This window comes from Pimephales promelas, chromosome 7 (genome assembly GCF_988280905.1).
Source record: "Pimephales promelas chromosome 7, fPimPro1.hap1.1, whole genome shotgun sequence".
Lineage (NCBI taxonomy): Eukaryota > Metazoa > Chordata > Actinopteri > Cypriniformes > Leuciscidae > Pimephales > Pimephales promelas.
Genome location: NC_142775.1, coordinates 30989033 through 31004635, shown reverse-complemented (window position 1 = coordinate 31004635; position 15603 = coordinate 30989033). Strand labels below are relative to the sequence as shown.

General features: G+C 35.5%; 1 protein-coding gene across 3 annotated transcripts in view; it reads left to right on the top strand.

Annotated features, from left to right (window-relative positions):
* Positions 1 to 2351: 2351 nt before the first annotated feature.
* The window catches only part of st6gal2a (ST6 beta-galactosamide alpha-2,6-sialyltranferase 2a), a 68304-nt gene continuing 55052 nt past the window's right edge, over positions 2352 to 15603 (top strand). The window contains exon 1 of one of the 3 annotated variants that reach the window (XM_039683264.2): positions 2352 to 2562. The gene's annotated coding sequence lies outside the window, so the exon portion shown is untranslated. Of the gene's footprint in view, positions 2563 to 3005; positions 3027 to 15603 lie in introns of those variants that run through there. The other 2 variants (XM_039683262.2, XM_039683263.2) reach the window with 2 other exon arrangements.

The following is a 15603-nucleotide window of genomic DNA, read 5'->3' as shown; positions in this document are numbered from 1 at the left end:
ATGACCTTTCCAATCAAATAACACATGCAGTCGTAGCAGGAATTGCACTGCATCAACATAATTGTGCTGCCAATGAAGCAATCACTTGTAATGGCACACAAATGAAGGAATGACCGCACACTGGCAAGACATTTATTTATTGACATTTAGTAATGAAACAATTAAGAAGCAGACTGTTTTAATGAAGGGAGGTTAGCTGCTCCACCACAGCATATCATATAGCAGAAGCGTCTTGCAATATCATACACAGCTTCTTTTTTTTTTCATGGTAGTTCAGATGACACAATAGTAACCCACGCATTGCATGCTTACAAAATCATGCATAATTCAATTTTTGTAAATGTTTATGACCTATAGGCCTAATAAAATAAGTCTTAAACTATAATTAGCTGATTGCTAATACAGTCAGGGGAGGAATGAAACAAGTTGGAAAGTAAGACAACCCATAAAGATTGTGCTCGCATTTGTTTTGGAAAGGAAGTGATACATTTGAAATATTGCTGAAAATGTGAAGATGGAAGTGACAAAGTAATCCAATGTATAGGGACTTTATGTTTTTTGTTTTGTTTCAGTTTATGTGGCAGTCGCCTGTGAGGGCTGCCACTTTTGTTTTGTTGTTTATGTTTATTTTATTATTAAATTTATAGGTAACACTTTATAATAAAGGTCCGTCATTAATAAGTAACTGGAGGAAGTAATGAAGGACTAATGGGTAGTTATACATAAACACTCTAGCTTTACAAAGAAACAAGTTTAACTAATCAGTAGGCTAATACAAAATGTAAGAGATTATTAGGTAATCAACCTTATTTATTACTTAATGAGATTAGCTTCATTATTAACTAACTGGCAAATTATAAAGAACATTATCATGTGTCTGAGATGTCATCATTTTTACGATTAATTTAGTCATAAAATGCATCACTATTTAGTCAAGTGTTACCTAGTCATGCAGGAACAACTACTGTTCTGGACCATTATTTTAAAGTGAAAAGCACAACAAAAATGTCTTCATGCCTTAAAATATTTTGAATGAAACTACATTTCCTATTTTACTGTATGTGGTTCTATGAATATGCAAATTAGCCCCGCTTCCACTGACTCGCACCAGCTCAGAGATCAACTCGTTGACCATCACAAGTTGATGTGATTGGTTACAAGGTAGTTTGTGACGTCAGAAACATCGATTTCAAACCGTTTGTAGACCGCTTTTGTTCACTGCAGTTTAAAGGAGAAAATACTGGCGTTGACTTATGAATATGCACATGATTAGTCTTAAAGCATATTAAACACACCATTTAGAAATAAACATTTTTGATTTTCACAACAGGGGGACTTTAAAATAGTAAAATAACAGTCATGCTGGATGGGCTCACTATGTTAGACAGGGTAGGGTTGTAACACCAACATTTCTACCACTTAGGGATAAGATAGGACTCGTGTGACCTGTGTCTACTTCCTCCCTGATACTGCATGGTATTGTCAAGTCTGGAAACCAACACATTTTGAATTTATAGAGAAAAACTGATTTTGAGGTAAGAAAGTTAATTTTTTGACCTAGACTATTTTTTAGTCTAGTATCTAAACTATTGCAGATAAAATAGTTTGACTTATATTATATTAAAATGTACTTTCTTGGGCAACATGTGATACAGTTTTCCCCTGCCAATTCCAAAGTATGCTAACACAGCTAGCTAAACAGTGACTAGCAGGGGTGGGATGGGTTGTAACCAAAGGGTTGTAACACTTCTTGAAAAAGTGTTATAACCATCCCCTATCATACAACTGATTGATTTTAATATTTTTACAGATTGCCCTTATAGAAGGGAAAGTTAATCAGACAGTCTGTTCCATATGGAGTGAGACTGTTCTTTTATGTCAATAAACCTGTTTTTTAAGCGTATCATATATACCGGAATGGTATGGCATCCATTTTAGCTTCTTTTGTGTAATTGTTACAACTTACCCCAGCATGTGTTACAACCCCGGTATTAGGTTGTAACAAAGGTACTGCATGTATTTGACATCAACTCACGAGGTCTATGATAGGCTATACTTGTAGGGTATTGAATTGGTGCCATTTGTAGTGAACAAATGTATAAATTGAGAACTCTATCTATAAAATTCAGTGAGTTATAGTTACTGAAGCAAAAAGTGTTACAACCATACCCAGTCTCCCCCTACTAAAGGGAGCTCTACACACCAACCTCATGGCCACTATAGTCTGTTTATCATCTTAGAAAAATTCTACGGAAAACTAGTGGGTAAATCGGCTGAGATGGTTAGAGCGCCGCTAGCCCCCAACCTGTCAATCAAGCGCTTGTACAGAATCAGCTCAGAGGCTCCGCCCCCTCAACACTACTCATCTGATAACACAGAGAGCCGGAGGAATCAAAGACACCGACTACACGGTCGCCCGTTACCGCTGTAGCATCACTACTGATCACGCAGGACTTCTCCAGCTCTCTCTTTATCAAAGCACGCAAACAATATCGACTGGAAGGGACCGAGAGGAATATATTACCCCTTTAACAGAACAATGAACGCGGGCTGATTTCTCAGGTAAGCCGCGCGCGCACGAGCCCGTTATAATAGCAGCATTTTGCGAATGGAATATTTAATAAGCCTCAATTTGCGGGATAGTATGAGTACATGCGTATTTTGGGGTGTTTGTTTTTCATTGAGCGACATTCACGCTCGCAGTCACTTACTACACGTTGCTCCGTCGCTTCTGTGGAGACAATGTAAGAAACGGACGCGATGTGAAATGATTTGAGCGCGTGATCCAGCTGTTCAGTTGTGCAGTGATGGCTGCACAACATCTGAGTGCTTTTGCTTTTAAACCCTGTGCTGGCGTTCAAAACAAACGCAGTGTTGAGTTCAATGCGCTCCATAACCCAGCCCTCCTGTGTTCACTGGTGCTTCATTTGCTGTGCTTGCTGAAGTTCAATTAAATACCTTAAGGCAGCCCTGAAGTGCAGTTCTGATGGTATCTGCGAGACATCCAAGAGCTCTTTGTCTGCCAGGTGAGCAGGCTTGAGAGAACATGTGGTAGGGATGGGAGTTGTAAATGAATAGGCTCACTTCAAGATTTCAGTCTTGTTAGTTGCATGAATATGGTGTGCTTTGAAATTGGAAATGTCCTCAAAAAACAATTGTGAGGATTGGCATAAATCGGTTTAATTAAAATCTTCAAGGAAGGCAGTGTTGTGCTGCTGCCTTCGGAATGATGCAAAGTGTTGGTTGTTTCTTAGTACAATAGAAATTCATGTTCCTGTATAAATTGGATGTTTACATGGTTTCTTGGTGAAAGATGTGCTATCAACAAGGAACCAATGCTATATGGATATAAAAAGAAAATATTAAAGCGCACATGAATGTTTCATCAAGTAATTTCATTTATTCTTTAGTTTGGCTATTATCATTATTAGTCACATTTTATTTAACAAATGCTCAGTAAACTGATGGTGTCTTTAAAAGATGTGTTAACTACATTCACTCAAAGATTCAAGTTAATTTCTTCTTGTTTGCCTTTTTATAAGCAGTTAACCTCTAATTGCCAATTAGTCAATTTCACTGTTATCGTGTAGCCTAAGCCTACTATAATATCTATCTAAATAAATAACATTTTTGGAACTCAAAGAGAACGGGAGGCAAAAGATATGTTGATGTATCTTTAGTTTTCATCCCCTGGCATTGAAAAAAAAAGTAGTATAGTTAGTATTAATAAATTATTTTGTGTAATTACATAAAATAGGTTTCTGCAAGTATATATATTTGTACAAGTTTGTGTGTGGGTGACAGTATGTGCCTTAGTGGGTGTATCTGGGAGATTTTCCAGTATGACAACAACAAGCAGTGTGACAGAATCAATCCAAGAACAATGGGACATTTTCTGGAGTATAAAAAATGCCTATAATGGGAAGTAGTGTCTAGAGACTGTGTGCAGTTTTAAACTAGCTAGCAGAACAACAAGATGACCCTGCAGATGTTAAAAAAGCAAAGCATTTCAAATAAAATGAATCTAGGAATTGTTATAGAAATATTTAAGCTAGTTCAAGGATTTTTTTTTTATTATTATTGTGTTAGTGCTGTGATTTGGAATGTCTGTTTCTTGCTTGTCAGATGGGAAATCTGTTTAGTCAGTCAAGTCACAATTATTTTAGTTTTGTGCATAATGTTAAGTTTAGAGTTCAGCTAAAATACACTAAGAAAAATCTGAATAAAATGAGGCTTTGCTTTTACAGTATTCATAGTGTAGTTAAAATGACCACACTGTATTTTTTTTTGAAGTTGTAAAAAATAAATAAAACTCATTTCACGTTTTTAGACATAGTATTTCAACTTAAGCATTTAATGTTTAATTCAATGTTAAGCCATGTCTTTGTCACTTGGAAATTTAGCAATTTATGAGTATATATATATATATATATATATATATTATTTTTTATTTTTTCTAAGTAAATCCTACACCAATTTCAGTACCGGTTTCACAAGTACAAATTAAAAACACACTTGCATTAACATGGATCTTGGATCTCTTGAGTTATCCGGATGTCAGGCCATTATTTAACAACAGTTCTAGAAGTTCTAGAGACAGACCATATGACCTGCATATGAAAACAGTGGCGGTAGATGCGGGTTGCAGTTGCATTTTTAAAACGAAACATAGCACATGCTGGCTATATTGTCGCCAGCCCAAATCACACATGTGGCTTATTGACCGTTACTGCATCTTGCAGTTCCTGATCCATAGTGTCCATTTGTGTTTTATGTTGTATAGATTGGTTTCATAGATTGTTCATAGATTGTAAGTGGGGTCAGTTGAACACTGTTGCCTTTTAATAGTTTTCAGGTCAGAGTTCTTTGCTGTTATATATGTTCAATATGTGCTTGTCCCAAATCACTTTGTAGCCTATTGTGTTTAGTACCTTCTAGGACAGTGGTTTTCAAAATGACTTTTAAGAGCAACATTTTTAAAAAATATTTTTATTGACGTGACCCACAACCTTTAACATGCTATCAAGTCAAGCCATGTTGTGTGTTTGTTTGTTTATGGTCATGAGTTGGCTTCCACTTTTGTTTTATTTAATTTACCTTTTGTTTGCAGGTTCCCGCTGCCTACTTCCCTGAGTCTTGAACTTTGTTTTATTAATATATATATATATACACAGACCGACATTCGGGCAGACGTTTAGATGGCAGACAGACAGACAGACTATTGAGCATAAAACTAAATGTTCATCAACTCAACTGAGCAGCCAGACTTCAACTCAATATGCAAACATTGACACTCCATTTATCAGAAGATCTAAGAGCATGATGACAAATCTGGATGCCATGTTACATAAAATGGGGAAAGAAATCAGCACATTATCATACAGTGAGCTGAAGCAGAGACAAATAAGCAACAACCTCCAATTTGTCTTTGCATGCGAATCCTACAAAGCCTACAAATAACCAATAGGCAAAATTCCAAATATTATTATATTTGTATTATCATTTTAAATTGGTTCATGTGCATCTTTTACCCCAACTGTATGCCTGTAGCTTATTTTGCAAAGTGGAGGTTTGTAATTATATTCTCTTCCGCACACAACACTGAAGAAACCAGGGAATGGGGGTTTGACTTATTCAGAGTTTCCCCTTCATGCAGAATTAATTGGCACTGAATATTTCAAAGACAAACACAAATCAGAAAACAAAGCAGAATATAGTTGTTTTTAAGTAATTTGTTCGTAAAGACGCAAGTCTGACCAATTTATGTGACTCAGTCTGGATCACAAAACCAGTCATAAGTCTCACTATGTGTCAATAGCCAACAATAGGTCAAAATTATTGATTTTTCTTTTATGCCAAAAATCATTTGTATATTAAGTAAGGATCATGTGAAGATATTTTGCAAATAGATTAAACATTTATTTTTGTGAGTGAATGCAGCAAAATCGCGAACAGATTTCTCAATGTTTATATTTATTGCACCCACAGATTCCAGATTTTAAATATATCGACCACACATATTTTTTCAGCTTATGTATAATGATGTATATATCTCAATATCAAAAAATTGACCCTTGTGAGTCGTGACTGATTTTGTGGTCCATACACAAATCTTACAAGTCTTCATTTTTAACAAACTTCTAAGTTAACTTCAGTTAAAGTTAAAGCTAAGTTAAAGTCAACTTCTAAGCAGCATTAAAGGGAGTTTACCCAAATTAAATGGTTATCTTCTACTAATACTCACCCTCATGTAATTCCAAACCCTTAAGTCATTTGTTCATCTTTGAAACACAAACTTAAGAGATTTTAATTTTTATTTTGAAATTTAATTTTATTTTGAACATTTTTTATTTTTCGTATGAAAACGAAAGGGATTTCTGACTAAATTGATTAATGGATTACTATTTCAAAGTTTTTTTGCTCTTTTTAATGCATTTAAATTATTTGATTTATTGAAAGAAGCCAAGACTTTAAGTATATTTATGTTCCAAAATGAACCAACACCTTATAAGTTCTTATCTTTTTAAAATACCCATCGAGTTGACAACTGAATGGCAGGGGAAATTGTTCAAATAGCCAAACAAAAGTGTTGGTCTTTAACACTTGAGAACTGAGATTTGGTCTGGTCCACGTCTTACATTAATGCTTTCCTTCTGAAATAACCTTGTGCTAGTTAAGTGATTTCATTGTTTAGCAGGTTAAAGTTACTGCGGCTGTTGTGCGGTAATTATATTTGCCGGATATTCTTTGTTAGGATGTAATGACTTATGACTGATTAAATCTGCAAATGAGTAATGCTGAAGTTCTTCACCCTGCTGCCTTTTCTAATTACCTCAACCTGATTGTAGCTCTGCTGTTCTTTTCTTTTTTTTTATTTGAGAAAAACACCCACACAATGGAGACTGCTTCATTGCTTCAGAAAGAAAATGTATATCTGCTGCGTGACAATGTCACATGCAACATTCAAAACTAAACCCCTCTAGCCATTCAAAGGCGGAAAAGATTAGAGGAAACAAAACCTGTAAAGAATATAGACATTTTTTTGCGATTGAAAAAAAAAATATTTTTTTTAATAGCCGAATAGTTTTCATTCCCACACATATTTTTACACTATAGATTATATTATCACTGTAAAAGGTGATCAGTTGACTTAATAATTTTTAGGCAAAGGGTCTCCTCACATTTCTTTTTTTAAAAGTTATGTAACTTCATGTGTAATTGAAAAAAAATAAGTTATGTCAACTTGTCAATTCAACGTTTTTTTTTTTTTTCATTTAATTTATGTACGCAAGGCAGTTAAATCAACTGATCACTTTTTATAGTGTAGTTTCTGGCTAGTTGACTGTTACTAAGGTATTGTTTACTGTAGTTAGTTGTCATAGTTAAAGGTTGCAACGCATTCTCACCCCAAGGCGTCACCTTTGACCATGCTTCAATATTTGACGTTTTAGGCGCCCTTTAGCGTCACTTACATGACGCGATCCTACGGCGTCATCTAACTGACGCTAAAGGAAAGCGTCTGTTAGAGGACGCGGTTAGGTTTAGGTGTGGGGTGGGGGTAGGGTACACGCGATCCTAGGGCGTCATCATACTGACGCTAAAGGGCGCCTAAAGCGTCAGATATTGAAGCATGTCCAAATGCTTCCCAAGGCGTCAGTTAAGTGACGCCTTGGGGGTGAGAATGGGCTGAAGGTTACTAGTTAGAATTTTCAGATGGTAATAGCTTTTTTATTACTAATGTGTGGCCAGCTTGTAACAAAACTTAAAAAAAAGGATACCTTCCCTGACTTTCTAGGTTGCCTATGGAAGTCTGTGGACTGATTTTTATGTGAGGGTCGTTTTTGCCAGGCAAATCAAAAGAAATCGCAAAATTTGTCATCTTGAAAGTATCAGTTAAAACAGGAAATTTGAAGTACATAACATATCCTTAAATCCATCCAAATACATTTGTCTGAATCATCCAAAATTATATTTTTAAAAACAAAATAAATAAAATTTCACATTTTAGTGTCGAGCCAGGGAAAATATTGCCAGTTTAAGAGCAAATCTAGATCAGGTTTTCATAGAGACTGGGTCATCAATGGGCCTATATCATCAGGATGATATAAGGAAAATATATAATAGATGGTTGCCCTAGTCATTCTCTATCTCATAAAATATTATTGCTCGTTTAGTTTAGGACATTCATCCACACTGACTTGCAGTATGCTTATTAGGGCTGATTCCCATGGAGCATCCTGACCTGAGGTATAATGCCACAGTAAAAACAGGCTAGATTTTGATCACCGTAAGACTTCCTGGCTCACCATTGCTTGGGGATTAGGCTAGACTTGTGCTTTAACCTTCAAGCCACCACCATCCGAAGTCATCCGTTAGACAAACTTTCAGAGAATAATGGGTTGTAAGTACATTGATCTGAACTTTTGCCCTCTTTGGAGTTTGCTTGCAGATGATCTATCAATACGTTCATATGAACATGTCTCAACAATTTCAAAAGCTGAGCCCATAAGAGCCTAGAACTGAAATAAAAAAGCTCCTGCTGTTATAAACACTGCATAAAAACTTCTGAGGGATCGAACAGAAAAGAATCATTACATGTTAACAATGTTGTCTTTCTACTCTGAGGTTGTGTGCTATAGATTTATTAGAATGTGGTTGAAGTGTTGACGGTCTCATTCAAGTCCCATACTTTGAGGAATTATGATGGAGGACTGTGTTTGAAGTCAAAGCCATGCTGTTGTGTGGAAGTGAGTCATAGTCTCTCTGGTCTTAATGAAAGAAGTGAGATTGTCAATCATTTCAGAGCTCCATATGTTCCTTGAGATTATCTGTATTCTGTCTCTGTATTAATTCATAATATTAGTCAAATTTCTTGATTCTCTAAAGTCAAGCTAGCACACCATTTTTGGCATGATACTGACATTTCAGTTGTCATTTTCACTTTTTGGTTGGTATTTTTGTATTTTCTTGGAAATGTTAGTACAAACTTGGGTTACGTAATCTGATTACTTTTTTCAAGTAGCTTGTAAACATTACTTTTAAATTTTCTTTTTCTTAAGTCATGAAATATACTTTGTGCTTTTTTTCAGTTTATTGACTGACAGCTCTACTGTGCGCTGTTTGAACATGGTTATAGTTTTAGATTAAATGTGAGCAGGCATTTACTCATCTCAACTGCACAAGTTTTATTTTCCTCAAAATCAAGAAAACAGTGAAACAATAACTCAGTATGCAAACCTGCAATATTTAAATGTTAATTTACACTCGTTTTTAAAAAAATATTATGTTATTATGTTTTTTACACATTATGCGTTTAACCTTTTTAATACTTTTTTAATAAAAAAATAAAAAAATAAAAAACAGGCAAGCCCATCTTAGATGAGAAAGTAAAGCAGAAGTAATGTGAAACATTAATTTCCATAAACCTAAAAGTAACCTAATTAGTTATTTTTTTTCGGAAGCAACTTACCCCATATATGTACACTGAAGTACAAATGCCTTGCTGTTACTCTAAATAACTGCTTATGTTTTAATTGACTCAATAAATCAATTATAACTGTTTTTTTATCAGTTGTTGCAGAACTAGAAATAATCTTCAAGGTTTTTTTATCTTGTCTTTTTTGTAATTGACAGACTTTTATTTAATATTAGATGAAATGTAAAAATTTGAAACGAGATGGAAAAAGACACCTTATGATAAAAATCTGAGAGACAGAGACATGATTATATTACTATAATATTCACAGTGTGAGCGGAAAGTGGGTCAAGAAAAGCAATTATTTTAAACCCATTGAAGTTTTTACTTAACATTATACATTCATGTCTTTCTCTGTGTTGTGCAATACTTGTTTACAAAGATACTGTAAAAATGGTAAAAATACTGTAAAAAATGATACTGTAAGAGTACTGTAAAAATAATAATATCAATATTTGTATTTATTTATTTTAATTTTAAATTTGTTTGACCAAAGTACTGGTACTTTTGACATCCCTGCTAATTTGACTTAGGTTTGTGAAGTTCATATTGTCTTATTTCCGTGGCTGGTGGAGCGTAAAGCCGCCGAGCCGTCCATTAAAGTGATGGAGGGATGGATGGCTCGCACACGGCCCTGTGTGTCTTTACTTTGCTCTCTGTGGTGCTGTCTAATGGGCTGTCAGGTGTCAGGGGCAGCCGCTGCAGACTCTGGCCCAGGGGAGGAGACACGAGTGTAATTTTAGATGACAGGCAAACGCTGAAGTTCTGGGTTAGACCTCCAAGCGCCAAGAGGGTAAATTTATCTGCGGTGGTGCTTTGGACTTCAATGAAATTGAATGAACTTCAATTAGAAGTACACAACGCAAGTGTAATGGAGTCTAACAGAAAGCTTGTAAACCCCTGAGCTGGGTGTGAGCAGGTCACTGTGGTGGCGTGTTCAGGTAATTGCTAATTCTGCAGTGTTGGAAATACTATGCGCAGATGACTTCTCTGCAGACACAGCAAGTTGGTTATCAAAAGATGCGACACCTTTCAGTGGGAGTAAAGTGTGTGTTTATGAGTGCTGGCTGGAAAACATAAATTCAAGATTTTATGATAGATCTTTGTTTAACTTGTTTGAATACTTCTCTTCATTTTTTGCTTTCCGGGGTTCTAGACTAACTTTTTTTTAATAGGAGCGCTGTTGCCCCTGACTGAAAATTAATAAATAAATCTTTAGCTTTAGTGTGCCAGTAGGAAATATCAGCTTTTCAGCATTCAGCATTTCTCCTTTTGCATCTTGGATATGGTGCCATAATTATGGATTTCTTCTGTCTCGGCATGTAATCCCCGGTGGACTCTAATGGTGAGATCAGATCTCTGTGTGAACCATACAGCCTGTTGTCGCACCCCTTGTGAATGCAAAAAAAAAAAAAAAAAAAAAAAAAAACATGGGATTATTGACATTATGAGTGTTTGGATGTGAAATCAGTCAAGAAAACTGATTTCTTGACAGTTCTTCACAATAAAGCAAATTCTACAACTTTGGGGTTAAAGGAGTGGTTCACTTTAAAAAAAAAAAAAATTGCTGATAATTTACTCACCCCCATGTCATCCAAGATATCCATGACTTTCTTTCTTCAGTCGAAAAGAAATGAAGGTTTTTGATGAAAACATTCCAGGATTTTTCTCCATATAATAGACTTCAATGGGAACCAAACGGTTCAAGGTCCAAAAGACAGTTTCAGTGCAAACTGCAAACTGTTCAAAGGGCTTCAAATGATTTCAGACAATGAATAAGGGTCTTATCAAGCGAAATGATCACTCGTTTAAAAAATAAATAACAAAGTTTAAGTTTTATAAGCACAAATGGTCGCCTTGCTCTCTTCTGTGATGAGCGTTCGTGACTCTCCTATTCGAACTCGTTTATCAAAATGAGCAAATCTTTTTTTCATGCCATTTGGTTCATTCAACTAACAAAATGAATGAGTTGACTCTGGAAAAGATTTGTTTATTTTGATGAACGAGTTTGAATAGGAGAGTCACGAACGCACATCACACCCTAACCCTAACAAATATATTTATTTGTGATTTAAAATGTATATATATATATAGCCTTTTCAGTCCGATCAAACCAACATCTGATTATTTTGGTGCATGCATGTGCGTAACAATAGCTACGTGTACAAGTAATGTGCAGCAGTTTTCACATTAGCCACACAACCACAGTTCCAAATTGTACTTCTACCATTATTGCACATGCACAATTGGTTGAGACATTTCTAACCTAGGACCTATTGGAGCAGCCAGTTAGCAGCTGCTTCAAAAGGTGTGGTTAATGTGATCAGACATATCTGTTTGTCAGTGCCATACATTCTCAATTTCTTATGCCTCCCTTGTTGGCTTGTATGCACTTGCAGAGAGGATGTTTTTTTAAGCTTTTTTTCCCCACATTCCTTACACATCAGTCAATTTCATTAAGTGTTATATTGGGATCCTGTTTGATTGATGTTGGTTATTAGTAATAAAAAGGGGTTTTATTTATTGTGACTGTGCCAATCAACCTTGATATCATTGATGGATTTTTGCAGGTATTATCCTCCCTGATTGCAATTGGCAGGAGTGTTAGATATTTCACCTAGAATTATCTGGGCGAACTTGTCAGGATGACAGTCTGTGCTGTGCGAGGGTGCGGGCCTTTGTGTTTCGGTTGAGAGGTGTTCATCCTGCTGTTAGCTGAGGTAAAACGTCTTAGTGATTTCAGAGCTCTGCGTATTTTATCAGGTTTGAATGCTGAGAAGTTCTTTTTTTTAGCTGTGTTTTTGACAAACGTATCCTTTAGCTCTTATCACACTGCTTCTGGAAATACCCATTTTATCTATCTGTCACAGTTAAAACAACTGAGATAAAACATCACTGTATGGGTTAGAAATGTTCCATTGGGTTTGTTTGATTTAAATTTAGTTCTAGATCTGATGTAAATGATCATTTATTAACTTTATTTATTTTATAAAATATAACGGGCTGGTGATGGCGCAGTGGATAAGACCTTTGGTGTGAGAGACCCTGGTTCAAATCAACTGCGAGACACCAATGTGTCCCTGAGCAAGACACTTAACCTAGTTGCTCCTGAGGAGTACGACCTCTGACATATGTAGGGTGACCATATTTTGATTACCAAAAACCAGGACACTCGGCCCAGCAAACAGATGGGCCTACTCAAATGATACTCGAAGTTTACTCAAAGATACCTTATTAATTTCAATACATTTAAAGTAGGTTATGTCTCCTCTGTATGGATAGAAAATTGTTATATTTTTATTTGAAAACAGGACTTGTCCTGGGAAAACAGGACAGTTGTTCACCCTAATATATAGCAATTGTAAGTCGCTTTGGATAAAAGCTTCAACTAAATGAATAAATGTAAAAATGTAAATGTATAATGTATTATAATGCTTTGTATCCATATTTAACCATATACACACACACACACCCAGAAGAACCATAATTTGTTACAAGAAGCAGCCAATAGAAAGAAATGAAATGCCATTAAAATGTAATTTAAATTACGAAAACATGTTTTCGACTTACCTTTGCATTAAATGCCCTTTAAAATATTCACCATGGCAATTTCGAAACTTCGTTTTCCCATTTCATACAACATTTATTGTTATTGCTGTAAAGTGCTAATTGCTGTAATTAATTATGAAAATGTGTCTGCAACTGTCTTTGAACTGCAGTCTTAAGCAGTATACAATATATGTCTGAAAATATGTATTTACATAGACTTAACACAGCACAGTGTATGAAGCGCTTAAACTGATATATTTTTGTTTACATGACAGAAAACAAGACTAGTTATTTCATAAGTGATATACACTGCCATTCCAAAGTTAGGTCGATACCAAGAGCAACAAATCAGCCTAATTATGATTTCTGAATGATCATGTGAAACTGAAAATTGGTGTACTGATGCAATCAGCTTTGCCTTTACAGGAATAAATTACATTTTAAAGGTCCCATTCTTTATTTTTTTTAAGCTTTGATTGTGTTTACAGTGTGCAATATTAAATGTGTTCATGTTTCACGTGTAAAAAAAAAACAGTATTTTTCACACAGTTTACTTATCTGTATACCGCTGTTTTCACTGTCCAAAAAACGGGCCGATGACATCCTTGTTCTATCAAGTCTCCTTCAAAAATATATAACAAGTTCTGATTGTGCCAGCGGTTCCTGTGTTGTGATTCGACAGCAGCTTATCGCACGCTGCCTAGAAAGGTCACGCCTCTAACCATATATTGGAGATGCATGCGCTGATTGTTATTGTAAAAATGTCAAACATATTACCTTATCAATTGAAACCTGAACCAGACACGAAGAACATAGATGAAGAGAATCGATTAGAACCTGTTCAAACACAACTTTGCAGGATGTTTTACAGTGAGTAACCTGTTTATTTAGTTGTCATACTTTTAATTGGTTAAATTGTAATGTTACAAACTGTTATAAAAGCTTGTGTTATGTTTTTTTTTGTCTGTCGAATTAACGACGGTGGTGTTGAATTTTTAAAATAAGTCCATTGTTTATTCCTACCTTAGTTACACGTGTGCACGAGTTTTGATTAGTCATATATGTTTTGTAATTTGTTTTGTAATATATGTGGCAACTGTGACAAAGTGCCAACAGAGGTTGAAAACATCTGCTGCAAAGAAATACAAAAATTACTGTGAAAACTCCTAATTAAATCATTTTTTGTTGTGTATAGTTCTTTTGAAATGTTCATACAAACCAACTTTATATACATATACTTCATTTTCACCATGAATATAGCCTTGCAAGCTGCCATGTTGTGTCAAAGAAATTGTTGCCATGCATTACGATAATTTATTTAATAAAAGTTGATTGTTACGTGACTGCACATTAAATTATTACTGCCTCACTCATCAATGTATAGGTTTGTCGACGAATTATCGACAAACGATACTCTTCCTCTTCTCTGTGGGAGCTCATCAAGACCATGCCCCCTTTTTTGTGTATTCCTGTGGGTGGAGATTAGTCAAAAAAACTGTTTTAATTATGTCAATAAAAAGAAGTAGGGATGTAGTCCGGACGTTCGCTGTAGGCTTTGATAGGGGACTTCTGGTAAAGGCATTGAACTTTGAGCTTTATAATTTAGGTATTGTTTATGCTCTAACAGCAATATTACACACTAACTAAAGTTTGAAAATGGTATCACAAGGAACAGGACCTTAAAAATGCATTCATTTTCATTTCATTTAGCTGACGCTTTTATCCAAAGCGACTTACAATTGCTATATATGTCAGAGGGCGCACGCCTCTGGAGCAAGTAGGGGTTAAAGGGTTAGTTCACCCAAAAATGAAAATTAAGTAATTAATTACTCACCCCCATGCTGTACCAACCCCGTAAGACCTTCGTTCATCTTCGGAACACAAATGAAGATATTTTTGATTAAATTTGAGAGCTGTATAACTACCACATTGGCTGCCTAAGGGACTGGCTCTTGACGGCCCAGAAAGTCAATGAAGAAAATGTTTAAATATTCCATGTGACTACAGTGGCTCAACTATATGTTTATCAAGCGACGAGAATACTTTTTGTGCGAAAAAAACAAACAAAAATAACGACTTTATTCTACTATTCCTTTTCTTCCTTGTTGGCCTGAAACGAGACTTCCTTAGATTTTCTACGACGCATGCACGAGAACTGAACTGAGGTAGTTGAAAGAGATCGCAATTCTCGCGCATGCTTCGTGGAAATCTAAGGAAGTCTCGTTTCAGGCCAACGAGGAAGAAAAGGAATAGTAGAATAAAGTCGTTATTTTTTGTTTGTTTTTTCGCACAAAAAGTATTCTCGTCGCTTGATAAACATATAGTTGAGCCACGGTAGTCACTTGGGATATTTAAACATTTTCTTCATTGACTTTCTGGGCCGTCAAGAGGCAGTCCCTTAGGCAGCCAATGTGGTAGTTATACAGCTCTCAAATTTAATCAAAAATATCTTCATTTGTGTTCCGAAGACGAACGAAGGTCTTATGGGGTTGGTACAGCATGGGGGTGAGTAATTAATTACTTAATTTTCATTTTTGGGTGAACTAACCCTTTAAGTGTCTTGCTCAGGGACACATTGG